The following is an 18,574-nucleotide window of genomic DNA, read 5'->3' as shown; positions in this document are numbered from 1 at the left end:
GTGCCCTGTTGGCAGGCTGCTGCGGGGCCGCGGCTGCAGGCAGCAACAGAAGGCGCGGGCCCGCTTTGCCTCTTCTCCCTCGCTGGTGGGGCAGGCTCGGGGTGCTGGCAGGCTCGGGGTGCTGTGTGGTACGACCCCCACCTGGCCCCAGGACAGGGCACCCCGTGGCCGGGCACCCCAAGCACCCCGCTGCAGTCCCCGCGTGGGACGCACACAGCTGGCTGTGCGAATCACACCTCAGTGTGTGGGGCTGGCAGTGAGGAGTGCTGTGATGTGTACAACGGATGGCACGCTTTTACAGCAGGAACGGAAGGAAAACAGAGAATTTTGTCATTTGGCATTCTGTACGGACGATGCTGGAGCATCCAACTACATAAGCATAGCGCAAAGCAGAAGCAGGCTATTGTGTGAGTCTTTGTTCAAAAGTTACTTGTGCATGGGAGTCACCTACGCTGGAAAACTCCAAAGCAAATTATTAATTGAGGCCAACTGATTTCCTGAAGAGGCCAAACACAGCCATGATGATGGGTGATGTCGCGACAATTTGCTATTTTCAATAACCGTCCTCATAGCTCAGAGCAACACTGAGAAATTTGGGAAGATATATTGCAAAAAAATGCTGCTTCTGCAAGTGCTTCCAGAAGATACCACAGTTCAGTATTTCAGAGCAAAATTTCCCTGCTGCTGCTTTTTTTTTTTTTTTTTTTAAGAAGACTTCATGAATATTGATGGTAAACATAATAACAGCAATACTCAGGAGTATAGTCAACTCTTGCTGTACAATTCACATAATTCCCCTTAAATTAATGGCAGTTACATGTGTGCCCTGGATAAAGACTGCACCCCCATGCAAGCAATACCGAACCTTCAGCTCACTCTACAAGAACACAGCAAAATGCCCACTGCCTGTCAGACAGGCAGAACTGCAGCATCCTTGTAATTGTTTTGAATTTCCTTTTTCTTTTTAAGGTTGAATTTTCTTATGTTGAATTGCCTGTACTTTTATATGCTCCTGCTCCACGTAATCATTGCGTCTATAAGGTAAGCACCTGAGCAAAACCCGCTGTTGATTACATTCACAAACTCCCAGACAAACATCTTTTCCTCCCACCTCTTCAGCAAACCTCCCTGTAGGGCGAGGGCAGCCCCTGGATGCCAGCACCCCACCAGGACAGGGCAGGGGTGTGTGACCAGCCCTCCACCCAGCCCTGCGGGCTCTGCATCCCTGGCGTCATCGTGCTCCTGTAGCACGGCTGCCTGGGTATTTCTTGATGCCCACAGTGTTTTCCCCAGTCTCACCCCACTGCGAGCTGCCCAGCTGCTGTGAGCTCGTCCATCAGGACGGCACTGGCATCACGAGGGCATCCTGGAATCCTCCTTCAGCACGGAGGCACTGTGGAATTGCACTCCCAGCACTGACTGTGGATGGTTCACCCCAAATGTCTGATTTTCAGTGTCTATGATGGGAACCCCACCACAGAGGTGCTCAGCTCATGTGCTGAAAGACACGATGGCACTGAACGGGTTGCTGGCGGTGGGTAGCCTTTGTTAAAGATGTGTCTCGTCTTTCTCTCTGCCAAATTTCTTTTCACTTCTTATAAATCTTAATGGTAATTTTTTAAAACTTCATAATTTTATGGGCTTGTTGAACTGCAGTTGGCTAAATCCTGCATCACTATTTCTCTTCTCTTGTAGGATGAGAGCATAAGCACTCCGGCTGAAGTAAGCACATGTGAGAATCTCAGATCCACAGCCTCCTCTGAAATGAGCATTGTGGCAGTATTTTCCTCTGACCTGAAATCACTGGAACAGTGCTGGAAAACAACACAAAAGGGGGATGAACATGGTTCGTGTAAGCATTTGAGATTCAGTATCAGAAGACTTTTTGTACTGGGCTCCCTTTCCCAAGGCTCTCCAAGGAATAAAGATGGAGCTACAAAACACAAATATCCAAGAGCTGGAGTGGCAGCTGAGCAGCACGGCCTGGGCTGCCACACTTCTACAGGTCCTGCAGGAAAAGCATGAGCCAAATTCCTAGGCTCTGCAATACCTCTGGATTTTCCTTCTTGAGACAACACGCGCTGTGGTGACCAGGCCTTGGCAGTGAGGGGTTTCTGGCTGTGAGGTGCATCCAGGGTTTCTGTGTGATGCCCAGGCTCAGGGCCAGGCTGGTGTGCTCTGTGTCTGCACGGCTGTGGTGCGTGCTTTGCCACCCCTTAGCCAGAGAAGGCAACTTGCAGAGATGAAAAAGCACATTGTACTGCACACTAATGAGCTGGTTCAGAAGTGCTGTGCTTGTTCCAGTTTCCAACACCTTGGCATACAAACACGTGCCCACACAGACCTGTGTCTGTCCCAGAGGCTGAGACCCAGCCCTGTGCTCCCAAGTGCTCCTGCAGGCAATGTCAGCGAGGGAATTGGGGCTGGGCAACACCACAGTGCCTGGTTTGAGGACGCTTTGCCCTTGGGCTGGGCAGGTGGCAGCAGAGCTCGGGAGCCCAGTGGTGCTGCCTCTGCCTTGCCAGCCCCGCACCAAGCCCTGCCGCTGCCTGCACTGTGCCTGTGCCTCCCGCTGCTGCAGTGTGCCCTCAATTAGCCTCTGTAATTGCGGTGCGCTGGGTGAGGAAGCAGCCTGCTCCCTGCGAGCCCCCACGAGCATGGCCATCACCCTCACCAAGCACCCAGTGAGGGCTGGAGTGCGGCTGACAGCAAACCCTGTGCCAGGCATGTCCCGGAGGGGAGAGCAGAGCTTGGAAAAGCAGCAGTGGATTGCCACTGCCACAGCGTCCAGAGTGTGCCACGCTCCTCAAACTTAGTGCCACAAGCAGCTCCACTGCATCCAGCCCGGTGAGAGCAGTGTGGGAAGGCAGAAGCTCCACAGCAGGCAAGCACAGAGTGGTTCAAAGAGAAGTGAACACCGGGAGCTGGAGTTGAGCAATAAAAAACAATGGGCTGAAATTCAAAACACTTTTGTCTTGTGGAGCGTTCCTGGTGGTCTCCCACGGGACGTGGTGGAAGCTGCATCCCCTCAATAGCTGAAACTGCTGAGTGGGGCACTTGTTCCATCTCTGGAGAGAACAAAGCTGCATGGGCAAGGACAGCAGGGAAGCAGACCTAATAAGTCTATTCTCAGCTAATTTCTGACTGCGGGTGTTTCTGACTTCTCGTTTCTAAACCACTTACAAACAGAGAAGAGGCTCCATGTGGTCCCAGCACCTGCTTCCCTGAAATTCTCACGGAAGCAGCAAAACTTCTGCATGCTGCAACCACTCCAACAGCAAGGCCTGGCCGAAGTGGAGGGGCGTTGGACGTGTCCTGTGAAATGCTGGATTGCATGGCCCATATGGTGCTTGGCTGTGGCCTTTCTGAAAGAACACTTGACTTGATGACACGACAGGAGCAGCACACGGGCAGCAGTGCCAGCGCCAGCGTGCTCTTTGCTGTTGGACCTGATCCTGCCTGGCTCTGAACATGAGGGAGGAAAGGGAGACAATACAACAAAACACAGGCCTTCTGTTGTCCTCTCATTGTCTCTTTAACACGGTGCAGCTTTCTGAGAGCCAGGAGGGCAGGATCCGTCAGTCAGTTCAGGCAGCTGAACTGGGAGGATGTGCCTGGCCCGAGCCCTGGCTGCCTCGTGAATCACGGGCTCTTATTTTCCCCTTTCTCTTTACGGGTAAAGAAGATCAGTATTTTGGAAAAATCCAACACATGTTAATATCATGACCTGCACGGTTACTGTCAATAGAGATGGGCTGGTGATCTTTAAAAGGAGATTTTCTCAGGGTGAAGGACAAACATGACATTAGAGTCATCAAACTCCCTACCTGACAAGGACATATAAATTGTAAATGGTCGGGGGCACGGAGATCAGGTTGTCTTTCTTCCAGATGCTTCTCCGCCACAGCAGGGATCTGCCACCTCTCATCTGCATCTCGCTCAGTGCCAGCAGCGGGGAGAGGAACAATTAATGGCAAGTTGCACCCTGCTGCCCACCGCTGCCCGCGGCTTCCAGGCGCCAAAAGGGCAGGCTGGGCCTGACACACAGGCAGGCAGAGGGTGAAGACCGTAGCTGCAAGAGGCAAGGAGTGTTAGGGCCTGATCCTGTACCTATTCACACGTTAGGCACCCTCCTGGCCACTGGTGAAGCCGGAATTCCTGAAAGAGAGGAAAATATTTTATTTATTTTTGTAACCTGTTCATTTATGTGCTTGTTTAGGCACACGTTCAGTTGCATTCAACCAAGAACATTTCAATTTACCTTTTAAGAATTTCCTTCCAGAACAGCATAGTTGGAAAAACTTGGATTTTTGTAGTATCCCCGAGCAACCAGCCCGAGCAGCCCTGACAAGTTCAGCTCTGGCTGGGTTAGATTTATGTGCACAAGATTAAGTGACCCTTTCCTGAGAAGAAAGGAATCTACTAGGTAGGAAACAAAGAGAAAGCGAGGAGAGCAGGACTTTTATCATCCTGTTCTTACGCACTGTAAGCAGAGGCATGCGGTGCTGTGGAGAGAGGCAAAGCCAAAATGTGGAATAAGAGCAAAGCCTGCCCGTCCATCCTCCGGATGATATGCAGGGGGGCAGCGAGCTCTGCACCAGGACCCCTTTGGCCATCCTGCACCTCACCATGCCCTGCTGGGGGGCCTCTCCTGCACCTCCCCGAGGAGATGTGCATCAGGGGGGCTCACCTTTGGCCTCCAGGGCCAGGGACCTCCTTCCCCTGATACCCCGGGAAGGGAAGGATTGTCCTGCCACAGGGCTCGGGTTTGGTGAGGAATTAATCCGGGCTCCCAGCCCTCGCAGCCGTGAGCCAAATGTCTTTATCTGCCATGTAAATGCAATAAAAGGAAATACGCACAAGATTACAGAATTTACAGCCTTGAAAGGAACAAAATCGTATAAAGTGTCACTTCTATATAAAAATGTTGTCTCCGTCTTCAACATATGTAGCCCTCCCCACAAAAATGTGTATCTTATATAAGTCTTGTGGATGTCTCATGTATATCTATGTATATATATATGTACGTATTTTCTAAGGAATTACATCAAAGGACATTGTGGTCTTCATTCTCCCAGATCTGGCAACTTATCAATGCTATCCACATTTAATTAGTAGACATTTCTTTTCCGTGAGCATATTTACTTGAATTCCTTGTTCCTACGGCAACCCAGCGAGTGCTACAGCTCCAGGAACAGTCTAGACTAACCTAAAAAAGAATGGAGATTAAAGAGCAAGCTCAATATTAAGATTATGCTGCAAAGCCTGAGCTTGGTGAGAGCAGCATTACAAAGCAGGCTCCGATAAGACTCTTATTTCAAGGAGCCTATTTATAGCATTGCAGATTTGTATTTATTCAAGGGTACCTATAGTATACAGGCTGCGAGAGACGACTCATTTAGCACTAAGTTCTCAGTAATTGGCTATCAACTCAGGTAAGGGATTTTTTTTTTTTTCCTAATAATTACAATCCATTTTCATTTTAAAATACCTACCAAGGGAATAGCTAAGCAATATTCACACCATTTCTATTTACAGATGCTCTCCTTGCTGATGTAGTTGTAGTTTTAAAGCATACAAAATATCTAAATTATCTAATGGCATTGCAGCTGTTCAGAACAGAAAATATTCTTTAAAAGAAGACACACATTACCACTTCTTATTTACATTCTTACCATTCTTAAATAAGGTTTCCTTACCTAGTGTGAGTGATGAATACAGCTATAAGAAGACTGATACAAGATAAATATACAGCACTTAAGTCCTTTTGTCATTTCCTTTCCTTTCTTTTTTTTTTTTTTAAGTTTTTAAATAACCCTTCTTTCAGATTCAGAAAGGAAAATGAAGAATAAATTTAAAAAAGAGAAAAGGGCCACTTATCAGTTACAGAGAAAACCATCTCATTATCTCATTTGAAGATTTTTATTATATGTGGTATTCTGATTCTTTTAAGTAAAAAAAAAAAAAAAAAGTGCATTCTAACTAGTCTCATGTCTTTTGCTTTAAATCCTCTTTGCACAATTTAACTTCAGACAAGATAGATCTGTTACAAGATACCTACAAACTGTTAAAGAAATTCTTACACAGAGACCCAAAATGTATTACGGACTTCAGAGGTTAAAATTTATATATATATTTTTATGGGTGAAAGTTTAAGGCATTCATAGGGGAAGATCTCTCCAATCAGCATAATAAGGACAAAGATGTTAGGAAGCCTCTAAATTACCTGGTGTGGAGGAAGGAAGTGAAACTCTTCCCACCTGACCTTTCAGCACTGTTTTATTAACTCTAGGTTGCAAGCAACAAGTTTAACCGAGGGGTTTCTAGGTGGTGGCTGCCTTTGTGTTCAGACTTTCAGTGTAGAAAATGTTTTAGTGTCAGTCATCCGATTTGGAGACGTCTGTACCAAACTCATTGTGCTGGAGCTTAGCTTTTGTCTGCCTTTAGGACTGGTCCTCTCTTTGTGTCAGAGCAAAACATTTAAATCACACCACTCTAACACGTACCTTGCCGGCACACACGGAGCTGCGAAGCCATCAGAAAAGCAGGTGTGAAATATCCCTTTGGTAAGCAATCACTGGGAGGTAATTGACTGTATTTATCCTTTTAATGCCATGAGTTTAGAGTCAAAAAAACACTACTTTTACAAAAATAACTTTCAGGTGCAATCAACTAATGCAAACACATTCAGAAATCTTTTAACTCCCTTTTGCTTGCGAAGCAATGGGAGATAAGAGATTGTATTTCTTATGCATTATTGCCAGCTTCCAAAGCTTTGGTTTCCCTGCAAATATTAGCCATCAAATGAATTAATTAATCTCCACAACCCAACAATGGCGCGCTTTCCTCTGTAGTCTGTGACCTGAACCCAGCAATCCTGTGTGTCCTCCTGCGCTTGTCTGAAGTGCGTTTTAATACCAAAGAACACAACAACTTAAATGCCATTCCCTGGTTTTATGAAAAAGCAATATCAGAGAGTAAATAGGGCAAATACCAACAAGGAGGGACACACAAGTTGAATCGAACAATAAATTCAAATAATATCACTAAATCGAAGAGGAGAGGCAGTGTCGGTAAGCTCCTTTCTCCCGGTGAGTTTTCTGGAAACTCTGGGAGCCGAGCAAAGGTCTGAGCACCCCGCTCTCCTTCTGCTTTCACAACAGCAATCAGGACTGGACTGAACCTCTTCAAATAATTCTTCAAACAGAGATAAAGCATAAAAGAGAGAAAAAAAAATCCAGCATATTCTTTTGCAACCGGTAATAAGCTTACACTTGCAATAGACTTGTTAAATAATTAGAGTTAAATTACCTCCTCTCCTACCACCACCCTTCTCAGCTTTTCACTTTGAAGTCTCAGTTTAGTGGAGAGGAATCAGTGAAGGAACACACGGGAGAGGGCCGGCTGGACCACCAGCCCTTGCTCACGATGGGTTTGTGCCCTGGTGGCTGCGTGCGTGGCCGTGGAGCGCTGCAACTCGCCTGCAGCCGCCCCGGCTCCCGGGCACAGCTCCACACGGGCACACAGCTGTACCTGGCCCTGCCCCAGGCCCCGCACACGCGTGACACACGCACACCCTGCACACGCGTGCACACGCACCCCCGGCCCCGGCTCTGAAACAGAAGGCACAGAAAAAGGAATTGAGATTTGCAGATCTGATAATGAGCCAGTTAATGACATAAATGATACCTCAAGAACCTCACTAAACCATCCAGGTCCTACAATTTAATCTGTAATAAATACTCCTGCATCATTGCGAGATGGCTGCTCATAATGGCAAATGAAATATGCTGGTATGATAGGTACAATAAATCTGGATTTTCCTATGGTTCCCTCAGGCTAGAACAATATGTAACCAGAGTGCGCACTGTCAGGATGAGCAGATCTCAAAGCCATCATAAAATCTAAATGGGGACTAATTAGGAGGCCCTTCCCTTCTAGAGTTACTATTTCTATTGACATTTTCCATGCATGAGCCCCTCCATAACATCATAAGTCACCAAGATAAGAACTCCCTAGATTATAGGGAAAAAGCTTTAATGGAGAAGTTGAACTCAAAGGCGATGCATAAATTTTCCTTCTGATACCACGGGAAGTCTGTGTTCAGTACTTTCTTTACAAACTTTCCTCCCTGGCCCCGGCAGTGGCTGCGCCACCCCCCAGTGCCCCGGGAGGTGCTGCTGTGGTTGGGGTCACCGGCACCCCCAGGGCCCTTGGGTGCTGAGCTGCCGAGGGACGGGCTGCTGGGGGCTGGGGGCACACACCAGCCCTGCTCCAGCCCCAGACCCTACATAGGGGGTTTGGAGCACCAGGGACTCCCCCTGGCCGGGTGGAAGACACACGCTGCAGAAAGCAAGATTTATTAGCTGTTTACAGCAGACTTTACGTTCAATTTTCCCTTGTCACATTCGCACAAAGTAATTGCCCTTGTGTGTACGTGCATATTCCTGTTTGCTGAAGGCATGGGCACGTGTCCTTGCCTGCCTCCCTGATGAATTGCCTCAGGCCCAGCCTCCAGCCGGGGGATTTAGGAACCATCCTGCCACTGCGATGCCCTAACCCATGTAAATAACATGTGCGGGGTCTCCGTCCCTCATTATGACCACTGTGATCTGGCAGGGAGAAAAGCGCACAGGGAGCAGGAGAGGGCTCTCATGGTACGTGCTTTCCCCCAGAGCACCCTCGGAGAGCGCAGGGCTTCGTGCTCTGCCTGCTTGGCCAGCACAGACCGCTCCCACCCCGCACCCAGCGCTGTGACGAGGCTGGCCATACGCTTCAGGAACATTCATTAACACTGAGCTGAAATGTCTGCAGCACTTTGGCAGTCTCTGGACTGAGGGACAAACGTTTTCCCTCTAAAGGACCCACGGGAGCACAAGCAGAGCGTGGCTGGCGGAGTCCCGCACAGAGCCGAGCGCACAGCGGTGCAGTACGGGCAGGTAACGCTCAGCAAACCACGTCCAGGCGTGTGCCCTGCTCCAGCTCAGGGTCACCCCCCTGGGAGCTGAATGCGTTTTATTCTGCATTATGATTTGCTTTCTCACCCTAAAGGAGAATTGGTGAGGGGCCTTCAAACCTGCCAGGAGCGAGCGCACCTCAGCCTTTGGCACACTGCACGGGGTGTCCTGGGATGCTCAGTGCCACGTGCCCCTTCTGCCACTGCACAGGGACATGGCACGGAGAGCCTGCTTGGCACGGGAAGGGACAGCCTGGGCCTCTCAGCGGCGGTGGAACTGGCCCAGGGTTGTGGAGATCATGGAACACCCCGAGTTGGAAGGGACCCACAAAGATCATTGAGTTCAGATCCTGGGTCCCCAAAGGACAACCCAAAAAAATAATAATTATTATTATTATTATAATCAGATCATGTGTCTGAGAACATTGTCCAAATGCTTCTTGAATTCCAGCTAGCTCGATGCAGTGACCACTGCCCCGGGGAGCCTGTCCCAGTGCCCCAGTATTTGGTATCAGCCTCCATGAATCAGCTGCTCAGGAAAATCGGGTTAAAATTTCATGTTTTTCAGAGAGGTTGGTTTTGGAATTCTTCCACTTGGACTTGGTAAATTTTGACTTGTTAGAGGTTAGGTTTTCTAATCTCTTTCCTTTACTTAATTTTTAGAATGAATGAATTTCATTTCACTGTGATGTTGCCACTACTTTTTTAAATGGAAAGCAGTTTTCATCTGATGACATGCTCATAGCAGCAGGAGTAGCACAGAATTATTGGCGCAATTCATTTGTACCCGTAATCAATAAGGTGCTTGAGCAAATTCAGTAATTCAAACTGACTGTACAATTAGGATATATTTAACAACTCAAAATCTGTGTGCTGGGCAGCTCTGAAAGCTGCTAAGGGCACTGGGGGTGCTGGAGGTGCAGTCGGGCACCCCCTGCCAGCACGGCCACTGCCTCGGTGGCACCTGGGGCATCAGCTTCTGCCTTGCCACCTGCTCTGTATTCACACAAGGCTGGTGCAGTTTTGGTATGCAGGAACCAGAGCTGTGATTTGCTTTTTACGGCTGTCCGTTTCTGTGAATTAGGATAAAAACAGAGGAATGCGGTGTGTGCCAAGCATGTCATCGACGACTTATTCTTCCATAGCCTCAAAAAATATATTAAGAAAGAATCTGTATGAGCTTCTACAAATATTTTCCCCTTTGCATAAAAAAAAATAAAAAATAAAATAATTTAAAAATACCCTGAGAAAAAATTGTAGCGAGGTGACTTGCATTGTATAGAATACATAATGGCTCCTACCTTTGATGACATTTATCTTTACTCATGAGGGAAGACCTAATAATATGAATTATCAGGTCCCTCCTCACTCATGAAGAATAATGTCATAAAGGACCCACGCCATCATACATTCAGTGTGGTCTGTACTAATCCTTCTATTGTTAGAGCAGGCTGATATCTCATGTTTTCATTGTTTTCGTGCTATAAAGTAAGCCTGCATGGAGGGGTGTTAAAAATGCAATTCTGCCAGAGTTTCGACCTGATTGAAATGCTGGAGTTTTCACATGTAATTATCTTTGATCTTCGAATGCACATTATATTTTTGAAAATTACTGACATAGGTAAACAAGCATTTTCTCAAAAACAGCATTCCTGAAGGATGAGTCTAAATACCCTTTTCTCAACTTTGTGTTTACACAGAGTTATACAGGGGAAATGAGCCTTCAGAGAATTATTAGAGGGCAAACGAGAAGCAGCCAAGTTTATGAAAAAATAGCACAAAAATGACTGAGAGGATAGAGATCTATATCCTAAGTCAACTCCAGTTCCATTTCATTTTTTTACAGGAAAATCATTGGTGGGTGCGATTCGCTCTGTATTTTCTACCAAGGCTTGGCTGAGGAGAGGAGCAGTCCCTCCATTTCCCAAAAAGCACCAGCAGGGTCCCACTGTTCCGCTGCCTTCTGCTTGGGGTGCTGCTGCATGGGCATGAGAACAGTCCCCATGGGGCTGAGCACTTTGTGGCTGCTCCTGGCACCCCCTGATCCCAGGGCTGGGGGAGTCCCCACCACCTGAAGAGGGTTCCCCAGTCTCAGGCAGGGAGCCAGGATGGGGTTGCTTGGGCACGCAGACCGGCTGCAGAGCAGCAGGAGAAAGGCTGCACATCAGGCTCAAATTCAGATCATTTTTACAGGAGGGTGGTGGAAAATGAATGCCTCGTTCTCATAACTCTCCCTTTAATGAGTATATTGTTTTATCTGCTCATCGCTTTCTAAATACACTTATAGTTAGGCAAGTGGTTAAATTACTGCCAAACACAGCATATTAGCTTGCCAGGACCGTATTTCAATCATTTGTGCTATCGCTAATGTAAGTACTGGGAACAGTTTAGATCTGCACACAGACACACTTTTATTGTACCGCCAGGGAAGGGGATTTCCATTATGCAGCAGCGGGACCTCACCTGATCACAGGCATGGACCCAGCCAAGCTTCAGCTGAAGGATTCCACAGAGGCATCAGAAACTGCTTTGTGTACGTTTCCTAAGAGTCTGTGTAGTGCAACAAAGCAAGGTGCAACGTGGATCAAAGAGGTGGAGGGGAATGGCACGGAGAGAAGGGGGATGTGGCTCCCTGCCTGCCCCACCACTGGCAGCGCACCCGGGGCACTGCACCTGTGGGGTGTTATCATCGGCACGTGTGGGGAGGACAAGCTTTTACCCTTTGACACCATCAGCAAGGAGGCAATATGTGTGTTCACGGCCGCTCGCACGTGCTGCATCCACAAGCAGCAGCCCCTATACGTGGTGCCCCCCGGTCCGTGCAGAGCTCAGGGCTGGCCATGCAGCCTGGGGGCTGCCACCCACAGAGCACCCCCTCGGTGGCCTGGCAGCAAGCACCGTCTGTTTATCTCACGCTTCTCCTCCGAGGATTTTGAAGAGGCTCTCAAAAAATGGTATTCGTAATTGCATACGAGATTTCCACAGTGGAGGCAGAGCTATTTTTCCAAAGTTGTGCTCAGATACTTTGAAATGACAGTGCATAAATACCAAAGATAAACACCCACTAGCTTTCCACTGAAAGGGTGCGAATTCAGGGAAACAGAAAATAAATGTGTTTAGGATTAAATGCAACACGAGTTCTTGGTCAAATAGCTGTGGGGTTTAAAGGGATCTGCAGCTGCTCAGTGGAAGGTGCGGCAGCCAGGAGCAGCGCTTTGCTCTCACACCGACCGGCCCGCCAGTGGGGCAGCACGGCCGCTCGGGCCTCTTGCTTAGGTAGTGCAGCCATCAGCTCGTATGATACAAATGAGGACGAGGTTTGTTCACCAGAGGGAAGCCATTCAAAGCCCAACAAAATAAATAGGAAAATTCGTGAGCCATTTCCCCTTCCATAATTTCCTTCTGGTTTGAGTCTGGTTGCTTCTGAGGCAAGCGAAGGGCCCGCAGGCGGTGCGGGGCGGCTGGGGGAGCTGGGCAGCGGGGTGAGCTGACACGGGATGGGCTCACACCATGCCCTGTGGTCCCCGAGGGGCTTGGGCTGCCCTTGGAGCTGTGCCACTGGGTGCCAGCCCCCTGCCTGGGGCTCAGCCCGGCCCTGTCCCCGGGGCAATCCCCTGCCGGCCCCACAGCACCGGCTAGGCCTTGCTAAGGAAGAGTGATTTATCAACAGATATAAATCAAAATGACTGTTTAGCAGCACTGATTAGCTTGAAATGAGTACTTCTGGCGGCACAACAGCATCTAAACATGACATATCTATCTCGGCTACCATGGCATGGCACATCTCATTTAGTCAGCGTGCCCATTTGTATGTGCCCTTCAATGTCTCCAAAGGTTTAAAACGGGGGAAGAAAAGAATTTTATCTCATACTGAGGATAATCCTATTTCACATGCACCGAATCTGTAATCCAGCGAGTGTGATTCAGGATCACAGCACACATTCCTGCGGACACAGGAGTGCATCATCTCACACCTGAGGCTATGCAAAGCCGGCACCTACCAGGGCGGCTGACCGGGCATGGCTGGCGTTGTGCTGCCATGGGTTTACCACTACGCTCCTCTATCCTTCCTGAAGGGAAACTAACCAAATGAACTCACTGCACAGCTGCACTGAAAAGCGAAAGCATGAATCCTGAAGGCGTGGAGCAGAAACAAAGGGGTCACTGCCTAAAAACGCTGCTGGTGCTGAGTGAAGCGCATGGTGCTAGGGTGTTGGGTGCCTGGGCTCTATTGCCAGTGCATGGAGCAGCAGCACCCGGCCAGGTCTCTGCTCCAGCCTGCTGGTGGGTGGGAGCACCTGGGCTGGCCCCCAGGGAAAGACCAGCAGAGACCCCCCCTAAAGCACAACGCAATTGGAAACAAGTGGGGAAATCGGTGTTGCTTAGCAATTTGCTACAGCATGCTCGAGTACTGGGGAGCAGGCAAAAGCATTGTCAGTAGTTCCAACATTATTATCAGTACCATTTAAAGAGTATCCCAGATGTGCAGGGCACTTTACAGACAAAAATAATTGATGGTCCTCACCCCGAAGCTGAGATAGCACAAGATGAAGGTACAGCCAGCAATGGGCAAGGGCTGCGGAGGGACCGCGAGGAGGAATGCACAGCGCATGGAAGGTGGCTGGCTGCACCTATTGCCACCTTCCAGTTTGCACTTGACCCTGTCCCAGCTGAAGCCATGGGAATTTTTTTCTCCAGTTTTAGTTGAACACACGATGGCAAGGAGCAGGTGCTGGTTTACAGCATTTTGTATCTCGCTACCCAAAGCTGCCAAAGTGCAGGCACGGCTGCAGTGCGCGGTGCTGCTCTGAGCCGGCAGGCCCTGCCACCGATGTGCACCTAATTACTTTGTTACCCGAGTGGCTGGCAAGTTCTGCCGCTCTCTGTAGGAACGGTGACATGTTCTGAAGGACTAATTAATGGCTCTTGTATTTTGGGATCACCTATTGTGTGAGGGTGTCCTTCTGCAGGCCAGCCGTGCGTGCTGAGACCTGTGCCAGCTGCTCGTTGGAAGGGGTGGACTTTTACCTCCTAGAGCGGACAAATCTGACTGAATTACTTTAACAGTGCTTTAGTATTTATGGTACAAAAGTGGTCTTGAATATTAACAGCACAATACACCTTTACATGCAGTGCCTCAGGGGAAGCCAGGCACTTCTCCCTGATGGCCCTGTCTCTTTGAGGTGTGTTGCAGAGCCGCGGCGAGGTCTGGGCCAAGCATCCCAGAGCCTGCCCCAAAGCTCTCAGGGGCTGGGACAGCACGGGTGAGGGTACTGCAGACATCTGCCTGCAGACATCGCCCCTCAGCCCACCGCAGGGTGAGGGCAGCCCAGCACGGGGAGAACTGAGGAGCCCACCGGGGTTGCAATAGGGTTAGTGACACAAAGGCAGCGTCCTGGGATCTCTGGGGCTTGTACACCGGCCTTACGGCTCTTTGGGGCTCTGCAGTCTGCATGTCGATGCTTTGCCACAAAAGGAATAAACATACCATTGTATTAGAGCAGGCATGGTAGTAAATCACTGAACTCCTTTAAGTGTCTCCAAGATTGGGATCCAAAAATACAATGCAAGCTTGATCCAGAACACATTTGAGATAACGGAGAGCTTCCTACAGCTTTTATTGAGTTCTGGACTGGCTCCCAGGTCGTTGTTGTGCTGTTTTGTGAAATTACTGAGATTTATGTCTGGCTTTTTAATACCAACCTGACAAAAAAAAAAAAAAAAATAAAGACCCACCTTTGCTCAGCGCTGTGTCTGGTGACCACTGCTCCCCAACCAAAGATTTTAATTTTTTATCCTGTTCATTTTTTTCCCTTTGCACAGATATTTTTTCCAATTTGGTGATCTCAGCAAGATGTTTTGGATGCACTTGACAGAGCATAATGTATCACCTGTCGAAAGATCCTGTTTTTTAAGAAGTTAGGAAATTACTGGTGTAATCAGGCAGTAAACACTTGTCCGGGGCCGGGGAGCCTCTCGTTGCTCTCGGGTGGTCTGGGAGCCCGTCCTCCCTGAGCCCGCGCGAGGGCAGGGACCGCGCTCTGGGTGCTGACGGGAGCCTGACAAGCGGTTTATAAACCAGGCCTGCCCTGCTGCTTGGAGAAGCTTTATAACTGATTGTTTTAATACCAAAGTGACACCAAAGGGGGGTCAAGTAAATAAATATGCATGCCTCACCAGTTCAAAATAATAAAATTCCAATGTGTGCAAGCCTGCTTGTTGAACATATGTTTGCGGCACGGCTAAGCCATCTGGCTCAATGTCAAGCATTTACACCAACTGCAGTCTTACACTACCTGACAGCAGAAAAGCTTTATTCCCTTGGTGTTTGGGCACAAATGGAGAAATATTATTGAAATGATTATCTGCATCAAGACTCAGATTTGGTTTGACATTTAGCTGGCTCTGTTTAATCCAAAGGGTTGTCTGAATGAATAAAGAGAAGGGTTCCTCCAGAAGATGCTGCAAGCAGCCAGGGAAAGCCAAATGATTAATGAGACTGAAAGGCTGGGTGGACCCTGCCCACCTCCACCCAGACCTCGGTGCCAAGAACTGCATATGAAATTAGTCTGAGGCTTTCTGCAGCTTGTCAGGAGGATGCTCGCGACCGGAGGGGCTCTATTTTTGGACCTTAAGAAAACAAAAGAAATAGCCACGGTGCCTCCAGCCGGGAAGGAAAGCTCTGTGTTCTAATTAAAAACAATCTCTGCTAAGTCGTAGGTCATCATCATCACACCTCGGCTGAGCGAGACGCACCCAGGGCCTGCCTCCCTCTGCCCCTGCCACCCAGGGAGATGGGGAGGTGGTTGGCAGAGGAGCTGGCATGGGGAGCAGTGTGCCCCCTGCATGCCACCAGCGTGCCCCCTGCATGCTGCACACCCCGGCCCCTCGCGCCACGGCTTCCAAGTGCTGGCAACACAAAGGCTGCCAGCGGCCATCCTGTGGGGAGCATGGTTTTGTTCCAGGCAGGGTGGCCCAGTTCTTCTCTAACATGGGAGTGGAGAAGAAGGAAGAAAAAAAAAAAAAAGCAACTGAGAAGTTTTGAATGAGTCAATAAAAAAGAGTGTGAGCAGGATTTGTTTGAAGTCAAGGGGTTGCTGAAGGCTCAGTCTGACAAAGACAAATTTATCTGAGAAATCAGACATGCTATATTTTAAAATAAAATAGGATGGAGCTGCAAAGCACAAGATGATGATCAGCGTTATGGTCCAGAAAGTAGTTCTCCTTGGGAGTACTAGAGCGAAAACGCCTTCCCCCTTCCCACAGGAGAATGTACTGTACTGCTTTTTTTCCTTTTTCTTTATATTTCCACTTCTGATTGCTGATTTGGATTTAAAATTAATTTGGTGATTTGAGTTTAATAAGAATGTTAGACATGATTTCCTTCTCACTCTTACTTTTAATTAACTTTTTAATTGAGATTTAAATGAATTCTAATGAACAGAATTGGTACCCTAATTGATTTGTTGCAGCAGCATAGTGAGGGATCAGTATGCTGGCAGCATTTTGATATATTACTCTGTGATGTCAAACAGTTTACAGGTTAATTTTTTGGCAGAGGTTACTTAATGTCAGCAGAAAACAATAATTTATTTTTGATTTATTAGTAAACAGTTCCTCGGAAGTGAATGGTCTATGATTTTTAAACAAACTCATGTTTATGCACAGCTGCCTTTGCCACCTATTAATGTCTCATTAGAAACTTGTTCTGGGTGTTTGTATGAGAACGAACAGGTTTCACCCAGATGTGCCCAGAGACAAGCAGGTATGAGATGATTAGTAGTGCAGTCACAGGCAGGCGGGTAGATGGAGGCTATGTACAGTCGGAAAGAGGTTTTCAGCAGCAGCTTTGGTTTTCCTGAGATATTGGGACCTTAAAAAGCTTTGTCCCACAAATGACTTGACGAGAATTTTAGTTCTTAGTGGATAACCCTCTCATGCTTTTCTCAGATAAATCCCTGTGAAAATACATTCTTATATCAAGTTAAGGACAATGAGCAGAGGAGGACACGCACTGTGACAGAGCTGAGCATGGGCTATAATTCCTAACTGCACGAATTATGTGTTTTCCCCTATTATGATCCAGACAGGCAAACTGAATATTTTTGAAAGAAAATGACCAACGCATGATTAATTGCAAGCTCGCAGATTTTGCAGCTTCAAGAGTAAATCAACTGCTAAGAAGTGCTAACTTGCTAAAATATAAACTAATTTTAGTCTCCAGATATTAAAACATAATCTATCTTCTTCCTCCGCTGGGGAAGCTAATTAGAAACCATGACTGGCACAAGGGGAAGAAGCTGAGAAACCTGGGGTTAGGTCCCCCGGTCTGAGCAGAGCCTGCCCAATTTCACCTACATGTTCCAAAGCAGGTGATGGCACAAAACCACATCTGGGCACTGGTGTCCCCCACATGAGCAGGGACAGGCACGAGGACTGTCCCTGGCAGGGGATGGCTGCTCCAGGATGGGTTATTTCTCCCGGATCCCAACCCCTGCTGCCTGGGAGCTACCTTCTCCCCAGGCTCCAGCCTCTATTCCTGCCTCAGAAAATATCTGCACCCAGCTCAAAGGGCTCAATTTTCCTCTTGTCCTAGGTGTAAATCAGAATGATGTTGGACCTCTATTGGTGTAAATGCAAAGCTTTAGAGAAATTACTGCAGTCAGAGGATAAAGCAGGATGTATGGAAAAGGAGAATGGGGACAGTGCGAGAAAATAGGATGGAAGAGAGAAATATCACCCACAGCGTCCAAAATGGTTTGAAATATAAGATGCTACAAAACTTAAAGAATCGAGTTTAAAAGTTTCAATCTCTGGTTTGTAAGTAATTTATGTGAAAATAATACTCAAAGACTTGCACTTTTTTTCCAAAATACCAAGCAGTTAGCTGGTGAGAGCCACCCCTGGAGAAGAGTAAAGGCCACATTCCCCGGTGGGTGCTGGTCCTCGTCCAGGAGATGCAAGCAGAAGGCTGACCCTGCTCCCCAGATCGAGGATGCTGTAACAACACTGATGTTCTAGAGGATAACAAATCTCTTAATTATGTGCTTTCAATATACGAGCAAAGTATAAAAAATGCTCTGTAGCCCTTTGGTACCCCTGGGTGCAGTGCTGTGCATCTGAGCGAGGTGGGGGCAGTGCAGCTCTTGGGGGTAGGCTTTGTCCGCCCGGCCAGAGGACATGGGGGCTCTGTGGGGCTCTGCCCCCCGGACAATCTGGGCTTTCTTAGGGTTCTGACCTCCATGGGACGGGGGGAGGATAAGTTCACACCCAGCGGAGTCCCACACTTTGGAGACGCGAAATTTTCAAATCACCCCCAGCAGCTCCTTATGTCTTGTGTTATCTAAATAGAATAAATTGGCAAGTTGAAGGAGGAATGAAAATTGTTGATATCCCTTTTCGTTTCTCTCCCAGATACTGTGATTTTTCAAACATAAAATAATGAAATTCATAATTTGCCTCAATATGTTCCATTTGGAGTATTTCATACATCACAAACTTGAGATTAAGGAGAGAGCCTTTCTCAAATGCAGCTTAATTTTGTTTTCAACTTCTTAAGCTTCTGTTAACACCTTTTCTGTAATCAGTACAGTATCTTTTGAGTTAATTAGTTCTGGA

At 47.9% G+C, this 18,574-nt stretch overlaps 1 long non-coding RNA gene across 2 annotated transcripts; it reads right to left on the bottom strand.

Annotated features, from left to right (window-relative positions):
• Window positions 1-225: 225 nt before the first annotated feature.
• On the bottom strand, window positions 226-6,557 carry LOC113843893 (uncharacterized). Of its 2 annotated transcripts, none has more exons than XR_011810679.1 (3): window positions 6,507-6,557; window positions 4,691-5,209; window positions 226-4,158 (listed from the first exon to the last, which is right to left on the bottom strand). It is a non-coding gene; the product is annotated as an uncharacterized lncRNA (long non-coding RNA). The 2 variants fall into 2 exon arrangements; XR_003497807.3 differs by lacking the exon at window positions 6,507-6,557 and adding an exon at window positions 5,700-5,925.
• Between the last annotated feature and the right edge of the window lie 12,017 nt (window positions 6,558-18,574).

This window comes from Anas platyrhynchos, chromosome 7, assembly GCF_047663525.1.
Source record: "Anas platyrhynchos isolate ZD024472 breed Pekin duck chromosome 7, IASCAAS_PekinDuck_T2T, whole genome shotgun sequence".
Classification (NCBI taxonomy): Eukaryota; Metazoa; Chordata; class Aves; order Anseriformes; family Anatidae; genus Anas; species Anas platyrhynchos.
The sequence above is the reverse complement of the archived record's forward strand: the minus strand, read 5'-3'. Positions and strand labels throughout refer to the sequence as shown.